This window comes from Nerophis lumbriciformis, linkage group LG20, assembly GCF_033978685.3.
Source record: "Nerophis lumbriciformis linkage group LG20, RoL_Nlum_v2.1, whole genome shotgun sequence".
Lineage (NCBI taxonomy): Eukaryota > Metazoa > Chordata > Actinopteri > Syngnathiformes > Syngnathidae > Nerophis > Nerophis lumbriciformis.
This window is the reverse complement of record NC_084567.2, coordinates 12,870,001-12,890,381: the sequence shown is the minus strand read 5'-3', so window position 1 is coordinate 12,890,381 and position 20,381 is coordinate 12,870,001. Positions and strand designations below refer to the sequence as shown.

At 44.3% G+C, this 20,381-nt stretch overlaps 1 protein-coding gene across 1 annotated transcript in view; it reads left to right on the top strand.

The window, feature by feature from the left end:
• gtf2h2 (general transcription factor IIH, polypeptide 2) overlaps positions 1-20,381 on the top strand; it is a 79,174-nt gene that overhangs the window by 51,957 nt on the left and 6,836 nt on the right. The gene's annotated exons all lie outside the window — the stretch shown is intronic.

The following is a 20,381-nucleotide window of genomic DNA, read 5'->3' as shown; positions in this document are numbered from 1 at the left end:
TAGGTGTCCTTCACGTCTAGAGTTGTAGGTGTCCTTCACGTCTAGAGTTGTAGGTGTTCTTCACGTCTAGAGTTGTAGGTGTTCTTCACGTCTAGAGTTGTAGGTGTTCTTCACGCCTAGAGTTGTAGGTGTTCTTCACGTCTAGAGTTGTAGGTGTTCTTCACGTCTAGAGTTGTAGGTGTTCTTCACGTCTCGAGTTGTAAGTGTTCTTCACGTCTAGAGTTGTAGGTGTTCTTCACTTCAAAAGTTGTAGGTGTTCTTCACGCCTAGAGTTGTAGGTGTTCTTCACGCCTAGAGTTGTAGGTGTTCTTCACGCCTAGAGTTGTAGGTGTTCTTCACGTCTAGAGTTGTAGGTGTTCTTCACGTCTAGAGTTGTAGGTGTTCTTCACTTCAAAAGTTGTAGGTGTTATTCACGTCTCGAGTTGTAGGTGTTCTTCACGTCTCGAGTTGTAGGTGTTCTTCACTTCAAAAGTTGTAGGTGTTCTTCACGTCTCGAGTTGTAGGTGTTCTTCACTTCAAAAGTTGTAAGTGTTCTTCACGTCTAGAGTTGTAGGTGTTCTTCACTTAAAGAGTTGTAGGTGTTCTTCACGTCTCGAGTTGTAGGTGTTCTTCACGTCTCGAGTTGTAGGTGTTCTTCACTTCAAAAGTTGTAGGTGTTTTTCACGTCTAGAGTTGTAGGTGTTCTCCACGTCTCGAGTTGTAGGTGTTCTTCACTTCAAAAGTTGTAGGTGTTCTTCACTTCAAAAGTTGTAGGTGTTCTTCACGTCTCGAGTTGTAGGTGTTCCTCACTTCAAGAGTTGTAGGTGTTCTTCACACCTAGAGTTGTAGGTGTTCTTCACGCCTAGAGTTGAGGTGTTCTTCACGCCTAGAGTTGTAGGTGTTCTTCACGCCTAGAGTTGTAGGTGTTCTTCACTTCAAAAATTGTAGGTGTTCTTCACGTCTCGAGTTGTAGGTGTTCTTCACTTCAAGAGTTGTAGGTGTTCTTCACGTCTCGAGTTGTAGGTGTTCTTCACTTCAAGAGTTATAGGTGTTCTTCACGTCTAGAGTTGTAGGTGTTCTTCACGCCTAGAGTTGTAGGTGTTCTTCACGCCTAGAGTTGTAGGTGTTCTTCACGCCTAGAGTTGTAGGTGTCCTTCACGTCTAGAGTTGTAGGTGTTCTTCACGTCTAGAGTTGTAGGTGTTCTTCACGCCTAGAGTTGTAGGTGTTCTTCACGTCGAGAGTTGTAGGTGTTCTTCACGTCGAGAGTTGTAGGTGTTCTTCACGCCTAGAGTTGTAGGTGTTCTTCACGCCTAGAGTTGTAGGTGTTCTTCACGCCTAGAGTTGTAGGTGTTCTTCACGCCTAGAGTTGTAGGTGTTCTTCACGTCTAGAGTTGTAGGTGTTCTTCACGCCTAGAGTTGTAGGTGTTCTTCACGCCTAGAGTTGTAGGTGTCCTTCACGTCTAGAGTTGTAGGTGTTCTTCACGTCTAGAGTTGTAGGTGTTCTTCACGTCTAGAGTTGTAGGTGTTCTTCACGCCTAGAGTTGTAGGTGTTCTTCACGTCTAGAGTTGTAGGTGTTCTTCACGTCTAGAGTTGTAGGTGTTCTTCACGTCTCGAGTTGTAAGTGTTCTTCACGTCTAGAGTTGTAGGTGTTCTTCACTTCAAAAGTTGTAGGTGTTCTTCACGCCTAGAGTTGTAGGTGTTCTTCACGCCTAGAGTTGTAGGTGTGCTTCACGCCTAGAGTTGTAGGTGTTCTTCACGTCTAGAGTTGTAGGTGTTCTTCACTTCAAAAGTTGTAGGTGTTCTTCACGTCTCGAGTTGTAGGTGTTCTTCACGTCTCGAGTTGTAGGTGTTCTTCACTTCAAAAGTTGTAGGTGTTCTTCACGTCTAGAGTTGTAGTTGTTCATCACGTCTAGAGTTGTAGTTGTTCATCACGTCTAGAGTTGTAGGTGTTCTTCACGTCTCGAGTTGTAGGTGTTCTTCACTTCAAAAGTTGTAGGTGTTCTTCACGTCTCGAGTTGTAGGTGTTCTTCACTTCAAAAGTTGTAGGTGTTCTTCACGTCTAGAGTTGTAGGTGTTCTTCACTTCAAGAGTTGTAGGTGTTCTTCACTTCAAGAGTTGTAGGTGTTCATCACGGCTAGAGTTGTAGTTATTCATCACGTCGAGAGTTGTAGTTGTTCTTCACGTTGAGAGTTGTAGGTGTTCTTCACTTCAAAAGTTGTAGGTGTTCGTCACGTCTCGAGTTGTAGGTGTTCTTCACTTCAAAAGTTGTAGGTGTTCTTCACGTCTCGAGTTGTAGGTGTTCTTCACTTCAAAAGTTGTAAGTGTTCTTCACGTCTAGAGTTGTAGGTGTTCTTCACTTAAAGAGTTGTAGGTGTTCTTCACGTCTCGAGTTGTAGGTGTTCTTCACGTCTCGAGTTGTAGGTGTTCTTCACTTCAAAAGTTGTAGGTGTTTTTCACGTCTAGAGTTGTAGGTGTTCTTCACGTCTCGAGTTGTAGGTGTTCTTCACTTCAAAAGTTGTAGGTGTTCTTCACTTCAAAAGTTGTAGGTGTTCTTCACGTCTCGAGTTGTAGGTGTTCCTCACTTCAAGAGTTGTAGGTGTTCTTCACACCTAGAGTTGTAGGTGTTCTTCACGCCTAGAGTTGAGGTGTTCTTCACGCCTAGAGTTGTAGGTGTTCTTCACGCCTAGAGTTGTAGGTGTTCTTCACTTAAAAAATTGTAGGTGTTCTTCACGTCTCGAGTTGTAGGTGTTCTTCACTTCAAGAGTTGTAGGTGTTCTTCACGTCTCGAGTTGTAGGTGTTCTTCACTTCAAGAGTTATAGGTGTTCTTCACGTCTAGAGTTGTAGGTGTTCTTCACGCCTAGAGTTGTAGGTGTTCTTCACGCCTAGAGTTGTAGGTGTTCTTCACGCCTAGAGTTGTAGGTGTCCTTCACGTCTAGAGTTGTAGGTGTCCTTCACGTCTAGAGTTGTAGGTGTTCTTCACGTCTAGAGTTGTAGGTGTTCTTCACGCCTAGAGTTGTAGGTGTTCTTCACGTCGAGAGTTGTAGGTGTTCTTCACGTCGAGAGTTGTAGGTGTTCTTCACGCCTAGAGTTGTAGGTGTTCTTCACGCCTAGAGTTGTAGGTGTTCTTCACGCCTAGAGTTGTAGGTGTTCTTCACGCCTAGAGTTGTAGGTGTTCTTCACGTCTAGAGTTGTAGGTGTTCTTCACGCCTAGAGTTGTAGGTGTTCTTCACGCCTAGAGTTGTAGGTGTCCTTCACGTCTAGAGTTGTAGGTGTTCTTCACGCCTAGAGTTGTAGGTGTCCTTCACGTCTAGAGTTGTAGGTGTTCTTCACGTCTAGAGTTGTAGGTGTTCTTCACGTCTAGAGTTGTAGGTGTTCTTCACGTCTAGAGTTGTAGGTGTTCTTCACGTCTCGAGTTGTAAGTGTTCTTCACGTCTAGAGTTGTAGGTGTTCTTCACTTCAAAAGTTGTAGGTGTTCTTCACGCCTAGAGTTGTAGGTGTTCTTCACGCCTAGAGTTGTAGGTGTTCTTCACGTCTAGAGTTGTAGGTGTTCTTCACTTCAAGAGTTGTAGGTGTTCTTCACTTCAAGAGTTGTAGGTGTTCATCACGGCTAGAGTTGTAGTTATTCATCACGTCGAGAGTTGTAGTTGTTCTTCACGTTGAGAGTTGTAGGTGTTCTTCACTTCAAAAGTTGTAGGTGTTCGTCACGTCTCGAGTTGTAGGTGTTCTTCACTTCAAAAGTTGTAGGTGTTCTTCACGTCTCGAGTTGTAGGTGTTCTTCACTTCAAAAGTTGTAAGTGTTCTTCACGTCTAGAGTTGTAGGTGTTCTTCACTTAAAGAGTTGTAGGTGTTCTTCACGTCTCGAGTTGTAGGTGTTCTTCACGTCTCGAGTTGTAGGTGTTCTTCACTTCAAAAGTTGTAGGTGTTTTTCACGTCTAGAGTTGTAGGTGTTCTTCACGTCTCGAGTTGTAGGTGTTCTTCACTTCAAAAGTTGTAGGTGTTCTTCACTTCAAAAGTTGTAGGTGTTCTTCACGTCTCGAGTTGTAGGTGTTCCTCACTTCAAGAGTTGTAGGTGTTCTTCACACCTAGAGTTGTAGGTGTTCTTCACGCCTAGAGTTGAGGTGTTCTTCACGCCTAGAGTTGTAGGTGTTCTTCACGCCTAGAGTTGTAGGTGTTCTTCACTTCAAAAATTGTAGGTGTTCTTCACGTCTCGAGTTGTAGGTGTTCTTCACTTCAAGAGTTGTAGGTGTTCTTCACGTCTAGAGTTGTAGGTGTTCTTCACTTCAAGAGTTATAGGTGTTCTTCACGTCTAGAGTTGTAGGTGTTCTTCACGCCTAGAGTTGTAGGTGTTCTTCACGCCTAGAGTTGTAGGTGTTCTTCACGCCTAGAGTTGTAGGTGTCCTTCACGTCTAGAGTTGTAGGTGTTCTTCACATCTAGAGTTGTAGGTGTTCTTCACGCCTAGAGTTGTAGGTGTTCTTCACGTCGAGAGTTGTAGGTGTTCTTCACGTCGAGAGTTGTAGGTGTTCTTCACGCCTAGAGTTGTAGGTGTTCTTCACGCCTAGAGTTGTAGGTGTTCTTCACGCCTAGAGTTGTAGGTGTTCTTCACGCCTAGAGTTGTAGGTGTTCTTCACGCCTAGAGTTGTAGGTGTTCTTCACGCCTAGAGTTGTAGGTGTTCTTCGCGCCTAGAGTTGTAGGTGTCCTTCACGTCTAGAGTTGTAGGTGTCCTTCACGTCTAGAGTTGTAGGTGTTCTTCACGTCTAGAGTTGTAGGTGTTCTTCACGTCTAGAGTTGTAGGTGTTCTTCACGCCTAGAGTTGTAGGTGTTCTTCACGTCTAGAGTTGTAGGTGTTCTTCACGTCTAGAGTTGTAGGTGTTCTTCACGTCTCGAGTTGTAAGTGTTCTTCACGTCTAGAGTTGTAGGTGTTCTTCACTTCAAAAGTTGTAGGTGTTCTTCACGCCTAGAGTTGTAGGTGTTCTTCACGCCTAGAGTTGTAGGTGTTCTTCACGCCTAGAGTTGTAGGTGTTCTTCACGTCTAGAGTTGTAGGTGTTCTTCACGTCTAGAGTTGTAGGTGTTCTTCACTTCAAAAGTTGTAGGTGTTATTCACGTCTCGAGTTGTAGGTGTTCTTCACGTCTCGAGTTGTAGGTGTTCTTCACTTCAAAAGTTGTAGGTGTTCTTCACGTCTCGAGTTGTAGGTGTTCTTCACTTCAAAAGTTGTAAGTGTTCTTCACGTCTAGAGTTGTAGGTGTTCTTCACTTAAAGAGTTGTAGGTGTTCTTCACGTCTCGAGTTGTAGGTGTTCTTCACGTCTCGAGTTGTAGGTGTTCTTCACTTCAAAAGTTGTAGGTGTTTTTCACGTCTAGAGTTGTAGGTGTTCTCCACGTCTCGAGTTGTAGGTGTTCTTCACTTCAAAAGTTGTAGGTGTTCTTCACTTCAAAAGTTGTAGGTGTTCTTCACGTCTCGAGTTGTAGGTGTTCCTCACTTCAAGAGTTGTAGGTGTTCTTCACACCTAGAGTTGTAGGTGTTCTTCACGCCTAGAGTTGAGGTGTTCTTCACGCCTAGAGTTGTAGGTGTTCTTCACGCCTAGAGTTGTAGGTGTTCTTCACTTCAAAAATTGTAGGTGTTCTTCACGTCTCGAGTTGTAGGTGTTCTTCACTTCAAGAGTTGTAGGTGTTCTTCACGTCTCGAGTTGTAGGTGTTCTTCACTTCAAGAGTTATAGGTGTTCTTCACGTCTAGAGTTGTAGGTGTTCTTCACGCCTAGAGTTGTAGGTGTTCTTCACGCCTAGAGTTGTAGGTGTTCTTCACGCCTAGAGTTGTAGGTGTCCTTCACGTCTAGAGTTGTAGGTGTTCTTCACGTCTAGAGTTGTAGGTGTTCTTCACGCCTAGAGTTGTAGGTGTTCTTCACGTCGAGAGTTGTAGGTGTTCTTCACGTCGAGAGTTGTAGGTGTTCTTCACGCCTAGAGTTGTAGGTGTTCTTCACGCCTAGAGTTGTAGGTGTTCTTCACGCCTAGAGTTGTAGGTGTTCTTCACGTCTAGAGTTGTAGGTGTTCTTCACGCCTAGAGTTGTAGGTGTTCTTCACGCCTAGAGTTGTAGGTGTCCTTCACGTCTAGAGTTGTAGGTGTTCTTCACGTCTAGAGTTGTAGGTGTTCTTCACGTCTAGAGTTGTAGGTGTTCTTCACGTCTAGAGTTGTAGGTGTTCTTCACGTCTAGAGTTGTAGGTGTTCTTCACGTCTCGAGTTGTAAGTGTTCTTCACGTCTAGAGTTGTAGGTGTTCTTCACTTCAAAAGTTGTAGGTGTTCTTCACGCCTAGAGTTGTAGGTGTTCTTCACGCCTAGAGTTGTAGGTGTGCTTCACGCCTAGAGTTGTAGGTGTTCTTCACGTCTAGAGTTGTAGGTGTTCTTCACTTCAAAAGTTGTAGGTGTTCTTCACGTCTCGAGTTGTAGGTGTTCTTCACGTCTCGAGTTGTAGGTGTTCTTCACTTCAAAAGTTGTAGGTGTTCTTCACGTCTAGAGTTGTAGTTGTTCATCACGTCTAGAGTTGTAGTTGTTCATCACGTCTAGAGTTGTAGGTGTTCTTCACGTCTCGAGTTGTAGGTGTTCTTCACTTCAAAAGTTGTAGGTGTTCTTCACGTCTCGAGTTGTAGGTGTTCTTCACTTCAAAAGTTGTAGGTGTTCTTCACGTCTCGAGTTGTAGGTGTTCTTCACTTCAAAAGTTGTAAGTGTTCTTCACGTCTAGAGTTGTAGGTGTTCTTCACTTCAAGAGTTGTAGGTGTTCTTCACTTCAAGAGTTGTAGGTGTTCATCACGGCTAGAGTTGTAGTTATTCATCACGTCGAGAGTTGTAGTTGTTCTTCACGTTGAGAGTTGTAGGTGTTCTTCACTTCAAAAGTTGTAGGTGTTCGTCACGTCTCGAGTTGTAGGTGTTCTTCACTTCAAAAGTTGTAGGTGTTCTTCACGTCTCGAGTTGTAGGTGTTCTTCACTTCAAAAGTTGTAAGTGTTCTTCACGTCTAGAGTTGTAGGTGTTCTTCACTTAAAGAGTTGTAGGTGTTCTTCACGTCTCGAGTTGTAGGTGTTCTTCACGTCTCGAGTTGTAGGTGTTCTTCACTTCAAAAGTTGTAGGTGTTTTTCACGTCTAGAGTTGTAGGTGTTCTTCACGTCTCGAGTTGTAGGTGTTCTTCACTTCAAAAGTTGTAGGTGTTCTTCACTTCAAAAGTTGTAGGTGTTCTTCACGTCTCGAGTTGTAGGTGTTCCTCACTTCAAGAGTTGTAGGTGTTCTTCACACCTAGAGTTGTAGGTGTTCTTCACGCCTAGAGTTGAGGTGTTCTTCACGCCTAGAGTTGTAGGTGTTCTTCACGCCTAGAGTTGTAGGTGTTCTTCACTTAAAAAATTGTAGGTGTTCTTCACGTCTCGAGTTGTAGGTGTTCTTCACTTCAAGAGTTGTAGGTGTTCTTCACGTCTCGAGTTGTAGGTGTTCTTCACTTCAAGAGTTATAGGTGTTCTTCACGTCTAGAGTTGTAGGTGTTCTTCACGCCTAGAGTTGTAGGTGTTCTTCACGCCTAGAGTTGTAGGTGTTCTTCACGCCTAGAGTTGTAGGTGTCCTTCACGTCTAGAGTTGTAGGTGTCCTTCACGTCTAGAGTTGTAGGTGTTCTTCACGTCTAGAGTTGTAGGTGTTCTTCACGCCTAGAGTTGTAGGTGTTCTTCACGTCGAGAGTTGTAGGTGTTCTTCACGTCGAGAGTTGTAGGTGTTCTTCACGCCTAGAGTTGTAGGTGTTCTTCACGCCTAGAGTTGTAGGTGTTCTTCACGCCTAGAGTTGTAGGTGTTCTTCACGCCTAGAGTTGTAGGTGTTCTTCACGTCTAGAGTTGTAGGTGTTCTTCACGCCTAGAGTTGTAGGTGTTCTTCACGCCTAGAGTTGTAGGTGTCCTTCACGTCTAGAGTTGTAGGTGTTCTTCACGTCTAGAGTTGTAGGTGTTCTTCACGTCTAGAGTTGTAGGTGTTCTTCACGCCTAGAGTTGTAGGTGTTCTTCACGTCTAGAGTTGTAGGTGTTCTTCACGTCTAGAGTTGTAGGTGTTCTTCACGTCTCGAGTTGTAAGTGTTCTTCACGTCTAGAGTTGTAGGTGTTCTTCACGCCTAGAGTTGTAGGTGTTCTTCACGTCTAGAGTTGTAGGTGTTCTTCACGCCTAGAGTTGTAGGTGTTCTTCACGCCTAGAGTTGTAGGTGTCCTTCACGTCTAGAGTTGTAGGTGTTCTTCACGCCTAGAGTTGTAGGTGTCCTTCACGTCTAGAGTTGTAGGTGTTCTTCACGTCTCGAGTTGTAGGTGTTCTTCACTTCAAAAGTTGTAGGTGTTTTTCACGTCTAGAGTTGTAGGTGTTCTTCACGTCTCGAGTTGTAGGTGTTCTTCACTTCAAAAGTTGTAGGTGTTCTTCACTTCAAAAGTTGTAGGTGTTCTTCACGTCTCGAGTTGTAGGTGTTCCTCACTTCAAGAGTTGTAGGTGTTCTTCACACCTAGAGTTGTAGGTGTTCTTCACGCCTAGAGTTGAGGTGTTCTTCACGCCTAGAGTTGTAGGTGTTCTTCACGCCTAGAGTTGTAGGTGTTCTTCACTTAAAAAATTGTAGGTGTTCTTCACGTCTCGAGTTGTAGGTGTTCTTCACGTCGAGAGTTGTAGGTGTTCTTCACGCCTAGAGTTGAAGGTGTTCTTCACGCCTAGAGTTGTAGTTGTTCTTCACGCCTAGAGTTGAGGTGTTCTTCACGTCTAGAGTTGTAGGTGTTCTTCACGTCTAGAGTTGTAGGTGTTCTTCACGCCTAGAGTTGTAGGTGTTCTTCACGCCTAGAGTTGTAGGTGTTCTTCACGCCTAGAGTTGTAGGTGTCCTTCACGTCTAGAGTTGTAGGTGTCCTTCACGTCTAGAGTTGTAGGTGTTCTTCACGTCTAGAGTTGTAGGTGTTCTTCACGCCTAGAGTTGTAGGTGTTCTTCACGTCGAGAGTTGTAGGTGTTCTTCACGTCGAGAGTTGTAGGTGTTCTTCACGCCTAGAGTTGTAGGTGTTCTTCACGCCTAGAGTTGTAGGTGTTCTTCACGCCTAGAGTTGTAGGTGTTCTTCACGCCTAGAGTTGTAGGTGTTCTTCACGTCTAGAGTTGTAGGTGTTCTTCACGCCTAGAGTTGTAGGTGTTCTTCACGCCTAGAGTTGTAGGTGTCCTTCACGTCTAGAGTTGTAGGTGTTCTTCACGCCTAGAGTTGTAGGTGTCCTTCACGTCTAGAGTTGTAGGTGTTCTTCACGTCTAGAGTTGTAGGTGTTCTTCACGTCTAGAGTTGTAGGTGTTCTTCACGTCTAGAGTTGTAGGTGTTCTTCACGTCTCGAGTTGTAAGTGTTCTTCACGTCTAGAGTTGTAGGTGTTCTTCACTTCAAAAGTTGTAGGTGTTCTTCACGCCTAGAGTTGTAGGTGTTCTTCACGTCTAGAGTTGTAGGTGTTCTTCACGTCTAGAGTTGTAGGTGTTCTTCACTTCAAGAGTTGTAGGTGTTCTTCACTTCAAGAGTTGTAGGTGTTCATCACGGCTAGAGTTGTAGTTATTCATCACGTCGAGAGTTGTAGTTGTTCTTCACGTTGAGAGTTGTAGGTGTTCTTCACTTCAAAAGTTGTAGGTGTTCGTCACGTCTCGAGTTGTAGGTGTTCTTCACTTCAAAAGTTGTAGGTGTTCTTCACGTCTCGAGTTGTAGGTGTTCTTCACTTCAAAAGTTGTAAGTGTTCTTCACGTCTAGAGTTGTAGGTGTTCTTCACTTAAAGAGTTGTAGGTGTTCTTCACGTCTCGAGTTGTAGGTGTTCTTCACGTCTCGAGTTGTAGGTGTTCTTCACTTCAAAAGTTGTAGGTGTTTTTCACGTCTAGAGTTGTAGGTGTTCTTCACGTCTCGAGTTGTAGGTGTTCTTCACTTCAAAAGTTGTAGGTGTTCTTCACTTCAAAAGTTGTAGGTGTTCTTCACGTCTCGAGTTGTAGGTGTTCCTCACTTCAAGAGTTGTAGGTGTTCTTCACACCTAGAGTTGTAGGTGTTCTTCACGCCTAGAGTTGAGGTGTTCTTCACGCCTAGAGTTGTAGGTGTTCTTCACGCCTAGAGTTGTAGGTGTTCTTCACTTCAAAAATTGTAGGTGTTCTTCACGTCTCGAGTTGTAGGTGTTCTTCACTTCAAGAGTTGTAGGTGTTCTTCACGTCTAGAGTTGTAGGTGTTCTTCACTTCAAGAGTTATAGGTGTTCTTCACGTCTAGAGTTGTAGGTGTTCTTCACGCCTAGAGTTGTAGGTGTTCTTCACGCCTAGAGTTGTAGGTGTTCTTCACGCCTAGAGTTGTAGGTGTCCTTCACGTCTAGAGTTGTAGGTGTTCTTCACATCTAGAGTTGTAGGTGTTCTTCACGCCTAGAGTTGTAGGTGTTCTTCACGTCGAGAGTTGTAGGTGTTCTTCACGTCGAGAGTTGTAGGTGTTCTTCACGCCTAGAGTTGTAGGTGTTCTTCACGCCTAGAGTTGTAGGTGTTCTTCACGCCTAGAGTTGTAGGTGTTCTTCACGCCTAGAGTTGTAGGTGTTCTTCACGCCTAGAGTTGTAGGTGTTCTTCACGCCTAGAGTTGTAGGTGTTCTTCACGCCTAGAGTTGTAGGTGTTCTTCACGCCTAGAGTTGTAGGTGTCCTTCACGTCTAGAGTTGTAGGTGTCCTTCACGTCTAGAGTTGTAGGTGTTCTTCACGTCTAGAGTTGTAGGTGTTCTTCACGTCTAGAGTTGTAGGTGTTCTTCACGCCTAGAGTTGTAGGTGTTCTTCACGTCTAGAGTTGTAGGTGTTCTTCACGTCTAGAGTTGTAGGTGTTCTTCACGTCTCGAGTTGTAAGTGTTCTTCACGTCTAGAGTTGTAGGTGTTCTTCACTTCAAAAGTTGTAGGTGTTCTTCACGCCTAGAGTTGTAGGTGTTCTTCACGCCTAGAGTTGTAGGTGTTCTTCACGCCTAGAGTTGTAGGTGTTCTTCACGTCTAGAGTTGTAGGTGTTCTTCACGTCTAGAGTTGTAGGTGTTCTTCACTTCAAAAGTTGTAGGTGTTATTCACGTCTCGAGTTGTAGGTGTTCTTCACGTCTCGAGTTGTAGGTGTTCTTCACTTCAAAAGTTGTAGGTGTTCTTCACGTCTCGAGTTGTAGGTGTTCTTCACTTCAAAAGTTGTAAGTGTTCTTCACGTCTAGAGTTGTAGGTGTTCTTCACTTAAAGAGTTGTAGGTGTTCTTCACGTCTCGAGTTGTAGGTGTTCTTCACGTCTCGAGTTGTAGGTGTTCTTCACTTCAAAAGTTGTAGGTGTTTTTCACGTCTAGAGTTGTAGGTGTTCTCCACGTCTCGAGTTGTAGGTGTTCTTCACTTCAAAAGTTGTAGGTGTTCTTCACTTCAAAAGTTGTAGGTGTTCTTCACGTCTCGAGTTGTAGGTGTTCCTCACTTCAAGAGTTGTAGGTGTTCTTCACACCTAGAGTTGTAGGTGTTCTTCACGCCTAGAGTTGAGGTGTTCTTCACGCCTAGAGTTGTAGGTGTTCTTCACGCCTAGAGTTGTAGGTGTTCTTCACTTCAAAAATTGTAGGTGTTCTTCACGTCTCGAGTTGTAGGTGTTCTTCACTTCAAGAGTTGTAGGTGTTCTTCACGTCTCGAGTTGTAGGTGTTCTTCACTTCAAGAGTTATAGGTGTTCTTCACGTCTAGAGTTGTAGGTGTTCTTCACGCCTAGAGTTGTAGGTGTTCTTCACGCCTAGAGTTGTAGGTGTTCTTCACGCCTAGAGTTGTAGGTGTCCTTCACGTCTAGAGTTGTAGGTGTTCTTCACGTCTAGAGTTGTAGGTGTTCTTCACGCCTAGAGTTGTAGGTGTTCTTCACGTCGAGAGTTGTAGGTGTTCTTCACGTCGAGAGTTGTAGGTGTTCTTCACGCCTAGAGTTGTAGGTGTTCTTCACGCCTAGAGTTGTAGGTGTTCTTCACGCCTAGAGTTGTAGGTGTTCTTCACGCCTAGAGTTGTAGGTGTTCTTCACGTCTAGAGTTGTAGGTGTTCTTCACGCCTAGAGTTGTAGGTGTTCTTCACGCCTAGAGTTGTAGGTGTCCTTCACGTCTAGAGTTGTAGGTGTTCTTCACGTCTAGAGTTGTAGGTGTTCTTCACGTCTAGAGTTGTAGGTGTTCTTCACGTCTAGAGTTGTAGGTGTTCTTCACGTCTAGAGTTGTAGGTGTTCTTCACGTCTCGAGTTGTAAGTGTTCTTCACGTCTAGAGTTGTAGGTGTTCTTCACTTCAAAAGTTGTAGGTGTTCTTCACGCCTAGAGTTGTAGGTGTTCTTCACGCCTAGAGTTGTAGGTGTGCTTCACGCCTAGAGTTGTAGGTGTTCTTCACGTCTAGAGTTGTAGGTGTTCTTCACTTCAAAAGTTGTAGGTGTTCTTCACGTCTCGAGTTGTAGGTGTTCTTCACGTCTCGAGTTGTAGGTGTTCTTCACTTCAAAAGTTGTAGGTGTTCTTCACGTCTAGAGTTGTAGTTGTTCATCACGTCTAGAGTTGTAGTTGTTCATCACGTCTAGAGTTGTAGGTGTTCTTCACGTCTCGAGTTGTAGGTGTTCTTCACTTCAAAAGTTGTAGGTGTTCTTCACGTCTCGAGTTGTAGGTGTTCTTCACTTCAAAAGTTGTAGGTGTTCTTCACGTCTCGAGTTGTAGGTGTTCTTCACTTCAAAAGTTGTAAGTGTTCTTCACGTCTAGAGTTGTAGGTGTTCTTCACTTCAAGAGTTGTAGGTGTTCTTCACTTCAAGAGTTGTAGGTGTTCATCACGGCTAGAGTTGTAGTTATTCATCACGTCGAGAGTTGTAGTTGTTCTTCACGTTGAGAGTTGTAGGTGTTCTTCACTTCAAAAGTTGTAGGTGTTCGTCACGTCTCGAGTTGTAGGTGTTCTTCACTTCAAAAGTTGTAGGTGTTCTTCACGTCTCGAGTTGTAGGTGTTCTTCACTTCAAAAGTTGTAAGTGTTCTTCACGTCTAGAGTTGTAGGTGTTCTTCACTTAAAGAGTTGTAGGTGTTCTTCACGTCTCGAGTTGTAGGTGTTCTTCACGTCTCGAGTTGTAGGTGTTCTTCACTTCAAAAGTTGTAGGTGTTTTTCACGTCTAGAGTTGTAGGTGTTCTTCACGTCTCGAGTTGTAGGTGTTCTTCACTTCAAAAGTTGTAGGTGTTCTTCACTTCAAAAGTTGTAGGTGTTCTTCACGTCTCGAGTTGTAGGTGTTCCTCACTTCAAGAGTTGTAGGTGTTCTTCACACCTAGAGTTGTAGGTGTTCTTCACGCCTAGAGTTGAGGTGTTCTTCACGCCTAGAGTTGTAGGTGTTCTTCACGCCTAGAGTTGTAGGTGTTCTTCACTTAAAAAATTGTAGGTGTTCTTCACGTCTCGAGTTGTAGGTGTTCTTCACTTCAAGAGTTGTAGGTGTTCTTCACGTCTCGAGTTGTAGGTGTTCTTCACTTCAAGAGTTATAGGTGTTCTTCACGTCTAGAGTTGTAGGTGTTCTTCACGCCTAGAGTTGTAGGTGTTCTTCACGCCTAGAGTTGTAGGTGTTCTTCACGCCTAGAGTTGTAGGTGTCCTTCACGTCTAGAGTTGTAGGTGTCCTTCACGTCTAGAGTTGTAGGTGTTCTTCACGTCTAGAGTTGTAGGTGTTCTTCACGCCTAGAGTTGTAGGTGTTCTTCACGTCGAGAGTTGTAGGTGTTCTTCACGTCGAGAGTTGTAGGTGTTCTTCACGCCTAGAGTTGTAGGTGTTCTTCACGCCTAGAGTTGTAGGTGTTCTTCACGCCTAGAGTTGTAGGTGTTCTTCACGCCTAGAGTTGTAGGTGTTCTTCACGTCTAGAGTTGTAGGTGTTCTTCACGCCTAGAGTTGTAGGTGTTCTTCACGCCTAGAGTTGTAGGTGTCCTTCACGTCTAGAGTTGTAGGTGTTCTTCACGTCTAGAGTTGTAGGTGTTCTTCACGTCTAGAGTTGTAGGTGTTCTTCACGCCTAGAGTTGTAGGTGTTCTTCACGTCTAGAGTTGTAGGTGTTCTTCACGTCTAGAGTTGTAGGTGTTCTTCACGTCTCGAGTTGTAAGTGTTCTTCACGTCTAGAGTTGTAGGTGTTCTTCACTTCAAAAGTTGTAGGTGTTCTTCACGCCTAGAGTTGTAGGTGTTCTTCACGCCTAGAGTTGTAGGTGTTCTTCACGCCTAGAGTTGTAGGTGTTCTTCACGTCTAGAGTTGTAGGTGTTCTTCACTTCAAAAGTTGTAGGTGTTCTTCACGTCTCGAGTTGTAGGTGTTCTTCACGTCTCGAGTTGTAGGTGTTCTTCACTTCAAAAGTTGTAGGTGTTCTTCACGTCTAGAGTTGTAGTTGTTCATCACGTCTAGAGTTGTAGTTGTTCATCACGTCTAGAGTTGTAGGTGTTCTTCACGTCTCGAGTTGTAGGTGTTCTTCACTTCAAAAGTTGTAGGTGTTCTTCACGTCTCGAGTTGTAGGTGTTCTTCACTTCAAAAGTTGTAGATGTTCTTCACGTCTAGAGTTGTAGGTGTTCTTCACGTCTAGAGTTGTAGGTGTTCTTCACTTTAAAAGTTGTAGGTGTTCTTCACGTCTCGAGTTGTAGGTGTTCTTCACTTCAAGAGTTGTAGGTGTTCTTCACTTCAAGAGTTGTAGGTGTTCTTCACTTCAAGAGTTGTAGGTGTTCATCACGGCTAGAGTTGTAGTTATTCATCACGTCGAGAGTTGTAGTTGTTCTTCACGTTGAGAGTTGTAGGTGTTCTTCACTTCAAAAGTTGTAGGTGTTCGTCACGTCTCGAGTTGTAGGTGTTCTTCACTTCAAAAGTTGTAGGTGTTCTTCACGTCTCGAGTTGTAGGTGTTCTTCACTTCAAAAGTTGTAAGTGTTCTTCACGTCTAGAGTTGTAGGTGTTCTTCACTTAAAGAGTTGTAGGTGTTCTTCACGTCTCGAGTTGTAGGTGTTCTTCACGTCTCGAGTTGTAGGTGTTCTTCACTTCAAAAGTTGTAGGTGTTTTTCACGTCTAGAGTTGTAGGTGTTCTTCACGTCTCGAGTTGTAGGTGTTCTTCACTTCAAAAGTTGTAGGTGTTCTTCACTTCAAAAGTTGTAGGTGTTCTTCACGTCTCGAGTTGTAGGTGTTCCTCACTTCAAGAGTTGTAGGTGTTCTTCACACCTAGAGTTGTAGGTGTTCTTCACGCCTAGAGTTGAGGTGTTCTTCACGCCTAGAGTTGTAGGTGTTCTTCACGCCTAGAGTTGTAGGTGTTCTTCACTTCAAAAATTGTAGGTGTTCTTCACGTCTCGAGTTGTAGGTGTTCTTCACTTCAAGAGTTGTAGGTGTTCTTCACGTCTAGAGTTGTAGGTGTTCTTCACTTCAAGAGTTATAGGTGTTCTTCACGTCTAGAGTTGTAGGTGTTCTTCACGCCTAGAGTTGTAGGTGTTCTTCACGCCTAGAGTTGTAGGTGTTCTTCACGCCTAGAGTTGTAGGTGTCCTTCACGTCTAGAGTTGTAGGTGTTCTTCACATCTAGAGTTGTAGGTGTTCTTCACGCCTAGAGTTGTAGGTGTTCTTCACGTCGAGAGTTGTAGGTGTTCTTCACGTCGAGAGTTGTAGGTGTTCTTCACGCCTAGAGTTGTAGGTGTTCTTCACGCCTAGAGTTGTAGGTGTTCTTCACGCCTAGAGTTGTAGGTGTTCTTCACGCCTAGAGTTGTAGGTGTTCTTCACGCCTAGAGTTGTAGGTGTTCTTCACGCCTAGAGTTGTAGGTGTTCTTCACGCCTAGAGTTGTAGGTGTCCTTCACGTCTAGAGTTGTAGGTGTCCTTCACGTCTAGAGTTGTAGGTGTTCTTCACGTCTAGAGTTGTAGGTGTTCTTCACGTCTAGAGTTGTAGGTGTTCTTCACGCCTAGAGTTGTAGGTGTTCTTCACGTCTAGAGTTGTAGGTGTTCTTCACGTCTAGAGTTGTAGGTGTTCTTCACGTCTCGAGTTGTAAGTGTTCTTCACGTCTAGAGTTGTAGGTGTTCTTCACTTCAAAAGTTGTAGGTGTTCTTCACGCCTAGAGTTGTAGGTGTTCTTCACGCCTAGAGTTGTAGGTGTTCTTCACGCCTAGAGTTGTAGGTGTTCTTCACGTCTAGAGTTGTAGGTGTTCTTCACGTCTAGAGTTGTAGGTGTTCTTCACTTCAAAAGTTGTAGGTGTTCTTCACGTCTCGAGTTGTAGGTGTTCTTCACGTCTCGAGTTGTAGGTGTTCTTCACTTCAAAAGTTGTAGGTGTTCTTCACGTCTCGAGTTGTAGGTGTTCTTCACTTCAAAAGTTGTAAGTGTTCTTCACGTCTAGAGTTGTAGGTGTTCTTCACTTAAAGAGTTGTAGGTGTTCTTCACGTCTCGAGTTGTAGGTGTTCTTCACGTCTCGAGTTGTAGGTGTTCTTCACTTCAAAAGTTGTAGGTGTTTTTCACGTCTAGAGTTGTAGGTGTTCTCCACGTCTCGAGTTGTAGGTGTTCTTCACTTCAAAAGTTGTAGGTGTTCTTCACTTCAAAAGTTGTAGGTGTTCTTCACGTCTCGAGTTGTAGGTGTTCCTCACTTCAAGAGTTGTAAGTGTTCTTCACACCTAGAGTTGTAGGTGTTCTTCACGCCTAGAGTTGAGGTGTTCTTCACGCCTAGAGTTGTAGGTGTTCTTCACGCCTAGAGTTGTAGGTGTTCTTCACTTCAAAAATTGTAGGTGTTCTTCACGTCTCGAGTTGTAGGTGTTCTTCACTTCAAGAGTTGTAGGTGTTCTTCACGTCTCGAGTTGTAGGTGTTCTTCACTTCAAGAGTTATAGGTGTTCTTCACGTCTAGAGTTGTAGGTGTTCTTCACGCCTAGAGTTGTAGGTGTTCTTCACGCCTAGAGTTGTAGGTGTTCTTCACGCCTAGAGTTGTAGGTGTCCTTCACGTCTAGAGTTGTAGGTGTTCTTCACGTCTAGAGTTGTAGGTGTTCTTCACGCCTAGAGTTGTAGGTGTTCTTCACGTCGAGAGTTGTAGGTGTTCTTCACGTCGAGAGTTGTAGGTGTTCTTCACGCCTAGAGTTGTAGGTGTTCTTCACGCCTAGAGTTGTAGGTGTTCTTCACGCCTAGAGTTGTAGGTGTTCTTCACGCCTAGAGTTGTAGGTGTTCTTCACGTCTAGAGTTGTAGGTGTTCTTCACGCCTAGAGTTGTAGGTGTTCTTCACGCCTAGAGTTGTAGGTGTCCTTCACGTCTAGAGTTGTAGGTGTTCTTCACGTCTAGAGTTGTAGGTGTTCTTCACGTCTAGAGTTGTAGGTGTTCTTCACGCCTAGAGTTGTAGGTGTTCTTCACGTCTAGAGTTGTAGGTGTTCTTCACGTCTAGAGTTGTAGGTGTTCTTCACGTCTCGAGTTGTAAGTGTTCTTCACGTCTAGAGTTGTAGGTGTTCTTCACTTCAAAAGTTGTAGGTGTTCTTCACGCCTAGAGTTGTAGGTGTTCTTCACGCCTAGAGTTGTAGGTGTGCTTCACGCCTAGAGTTGTAGGTGTTCTTCACGTCTAGAGTTGTAGGTGTTCTTCACTTCAAAAGTTGTAGGTGTTCTTCACGTCTCGAGTTGTAGGTGTTCTTCACGTCTCGAGTTGTAGGTGTTCTTCACTTCAAAAGTTGTAGGTGTTCTTCACGTCTAGAGTTGTAGTTGTTCATCACGTCTAGAGTTGTAGTTGTTCATCACGTCTAGAGTTGTAGGTGTTCTTCACGTCTCGAGTTGTAGGTGTTCTTCACTTCAAAAGTTGTAGGTGTTCTTCACGTCTCGAGTTGTAGGTGTTCTTCACTTCAAAAGTTGTAGGTGTTCTTCACGTCTAGAGTTGTAGGTGTTCTTCACGTCTAGAGTTGTAGGTGTTCTTCACGTCTAGAGTTGTAGGTGTTCTTCACTTCAAAAGTTGTAGGTGTTCTTCACGTCTCGAGTTGTAGGTGTTCTTCACTTCAAGAGTTGTAGGTGTTCTTCACTTCAAGAGTTGTAGGTGTTCTTCACTTCAAGAGTTGTAGGTGTTCATCACGGCTAGAGTTGTAGTTATTCATCACGTCGAGAGTTGTAGTTGTTCTTCACGTTGAGAGTTGTAGGTGTTCTTCACTTCAAAAGTTGTAGGTGTTCGTCACGTCTCGAGTTGTAGGTGTTCTTCACTTCAAAAGTTGTAGGTGTTCTTCACGTCTCGAGTTGTAGGTGTTCTTCACTTCAAAAGTTGTAAGTGTTCTTCACGTCTAGAGTTGTAGGTGTTCTTCACGTCTCGAGTTGTAGGTGTTCTTCACTTCAAAAGTTGTAGGTGTTCTTCACTTCAAAAGTTGTAGGTGTTCTTCACGTCTCGAGTTGTAGGTGTTCTTCACGTCTCGAGTTGTAGGTGTTCTTCACTTCAAAAGTTGTAGGTGTTTTTCACGTCTAGAGTTGTAGGTGTTCTTCACGTCTCGAGTTGTAGGTGTTCTTCACTTCAAAAGTTGTAGGTGTTCTTCACTTCAAAAGTTGTAGGTGTTCTTCACGTCTCGAGTTGTAGGTGTTCCTCACTTCAAGAGTTGTAGGTGTTCTTCACACCTAGAGTTGTAGGTGTTCTTCACGCCTAGAGTTGAGGTGTTCTTCACGCCTAGAGTTGTAGGTGTTCTTCACACCTAGAGTTGTAGGTGTTCTTCACGCCTAGAGTTGAGGTGTTCTTCACGCCTAGAGTTGTAGGTGTTCTTCACGCCTAGAGTTGTAGGTGTTCTTCACTTCAAAAATTGTAGGTGTTCTTCACGTCTCGAGTTGTAGGTGTTCTTCACTTCAAGAGTTGTAGGTGTTCTTCACGTCTCGAGTTGTAGGTGTTCTTCACTTCAAGAGTTATAGGTGTTCTTCACGTCTAGAGTTGTAGGTGTTCTTCACGCCTAGAGTTGTAGGTGTTCTTCACGCCTAGAGTTGTAGGTGTTCTTCACGCCTAGAGTTGTAGGTGTCCTTCATGTCTAGAGTTGTAGGTGTTCTTCACATCTAGAGTTGTAGGTGTTCTTCACGCCTAGAGTTGTAGGTGTTCTTCACGCCTAGAGTTGTAGGTGTTCTTCACGCCTAGAGTTGTAGGTGTCCTTCACGTCTAGAGTTGTAGGTGTTCTTCACGTCGAGAGTTGTAGGTGTTCTTCACGTCGAGAGTTGTAGGTGTTCTTCACGCCTAGAGTTGTAGGTGTTCTTCACGCCTAGAGTTGTAGGTGTTCTTCACGCCTAGAGTTGTAGGTGTTCTTCACGCCTAGAGTTGTAGGTGTTCTTCACGCCTAGAGTTGTAGGTGTTCTTCACGCCTAGAGTTGTAGGTGTTCTTCACGCCTAGAGTTGTAGGTGTTCTTCACGTCTAGAGTTGTAGGTGTTCTTCACGTCTAGAGTTGTCAGTGTTCTTCACTTCAAGAGTTGTAGGTGTTCTTCACGTCTAGAGTTGTAGGTGTTCTTCACGCCTAGAGTTGTAGGTGTTCTTCACGCCTAGAGTTGAGGTGTTCTTCACGCCTAGAGTTGTAGGTGTTCTTCACGCCTAGAGTTGTAGGTGTTCTTCACGCCTAGAGTTGAGGTGTTCTTCACGCCTAGAGTTGTAGGTGTTCTTCACGCCTAGAGTTGTAGGTGTTCTTCACGCCTAGAGTTGAGGTGTTCTTCACGCCTAGAGTTGTAGGTGTTCTTCACGTCTAGAGTTGTAGGTGTTCTTCACGCCTAGAGTTGTAGGTGTTCTTCACGCCTAGAGTTGAGGTGTTCTTCACGCCTAGAGTTGTAGGTGTTCTTCACGTCTAGAGTTGTAGGTGTTCTTCACGTCTAGAGTTGTCGGTGTTCTTCACTTCAAGAGTTGTAGGTGTTCTTCACGTCTAGAGTTGTAGGTGTTCTTCACGCCTAGAGTTGTAGGTGTTCTTCACGCCTAGAGTTGAGGTGTTCTTCACGCCTAGAGTTGTAGGTGTTCTTCACGCCTAGAGTTGTAGGTGTTCTTCACTTCAAAAATTGTAGGTGTTCTTCACGTCTCGAGTTGTAGGTGTTCTTCACTTCAAGAGTTGTAGGTGTTCTTCACGTCTCGAGTTGTAGGTGTTCTTCACTTCAAGAGTTATAGGTGTTCTTCACGTCTAGAGTTGTAGGTGTTCTTCACGCCTAGAGTTGTAGGTGTTCTTCACGCCTAGAGTTGTAGGTGTTCTTCACGCCTAGAGTTGTAGGTGTCCTTCACGTCTAGAGTTGTAGGTGTTCTTCACATCTAGAGTTGTAGGTGTTCTTCACGCCTAGAGTTGTAGGTGTTCTTCACGTCGAGAGTTGTAGGTGTTCTTCACGTCGAGAGTTGTAGGTGTTCTTCACGCCTAGAGTTGTAGGTGTTCTTCACGCCTAGAGTTGTAGGTGTTCTTCACGCCTAGAGTTGTAGGTGTTCTTCACGCCTAGAGTTGTAGGTGTTCTTCACGTCTAGAGTTG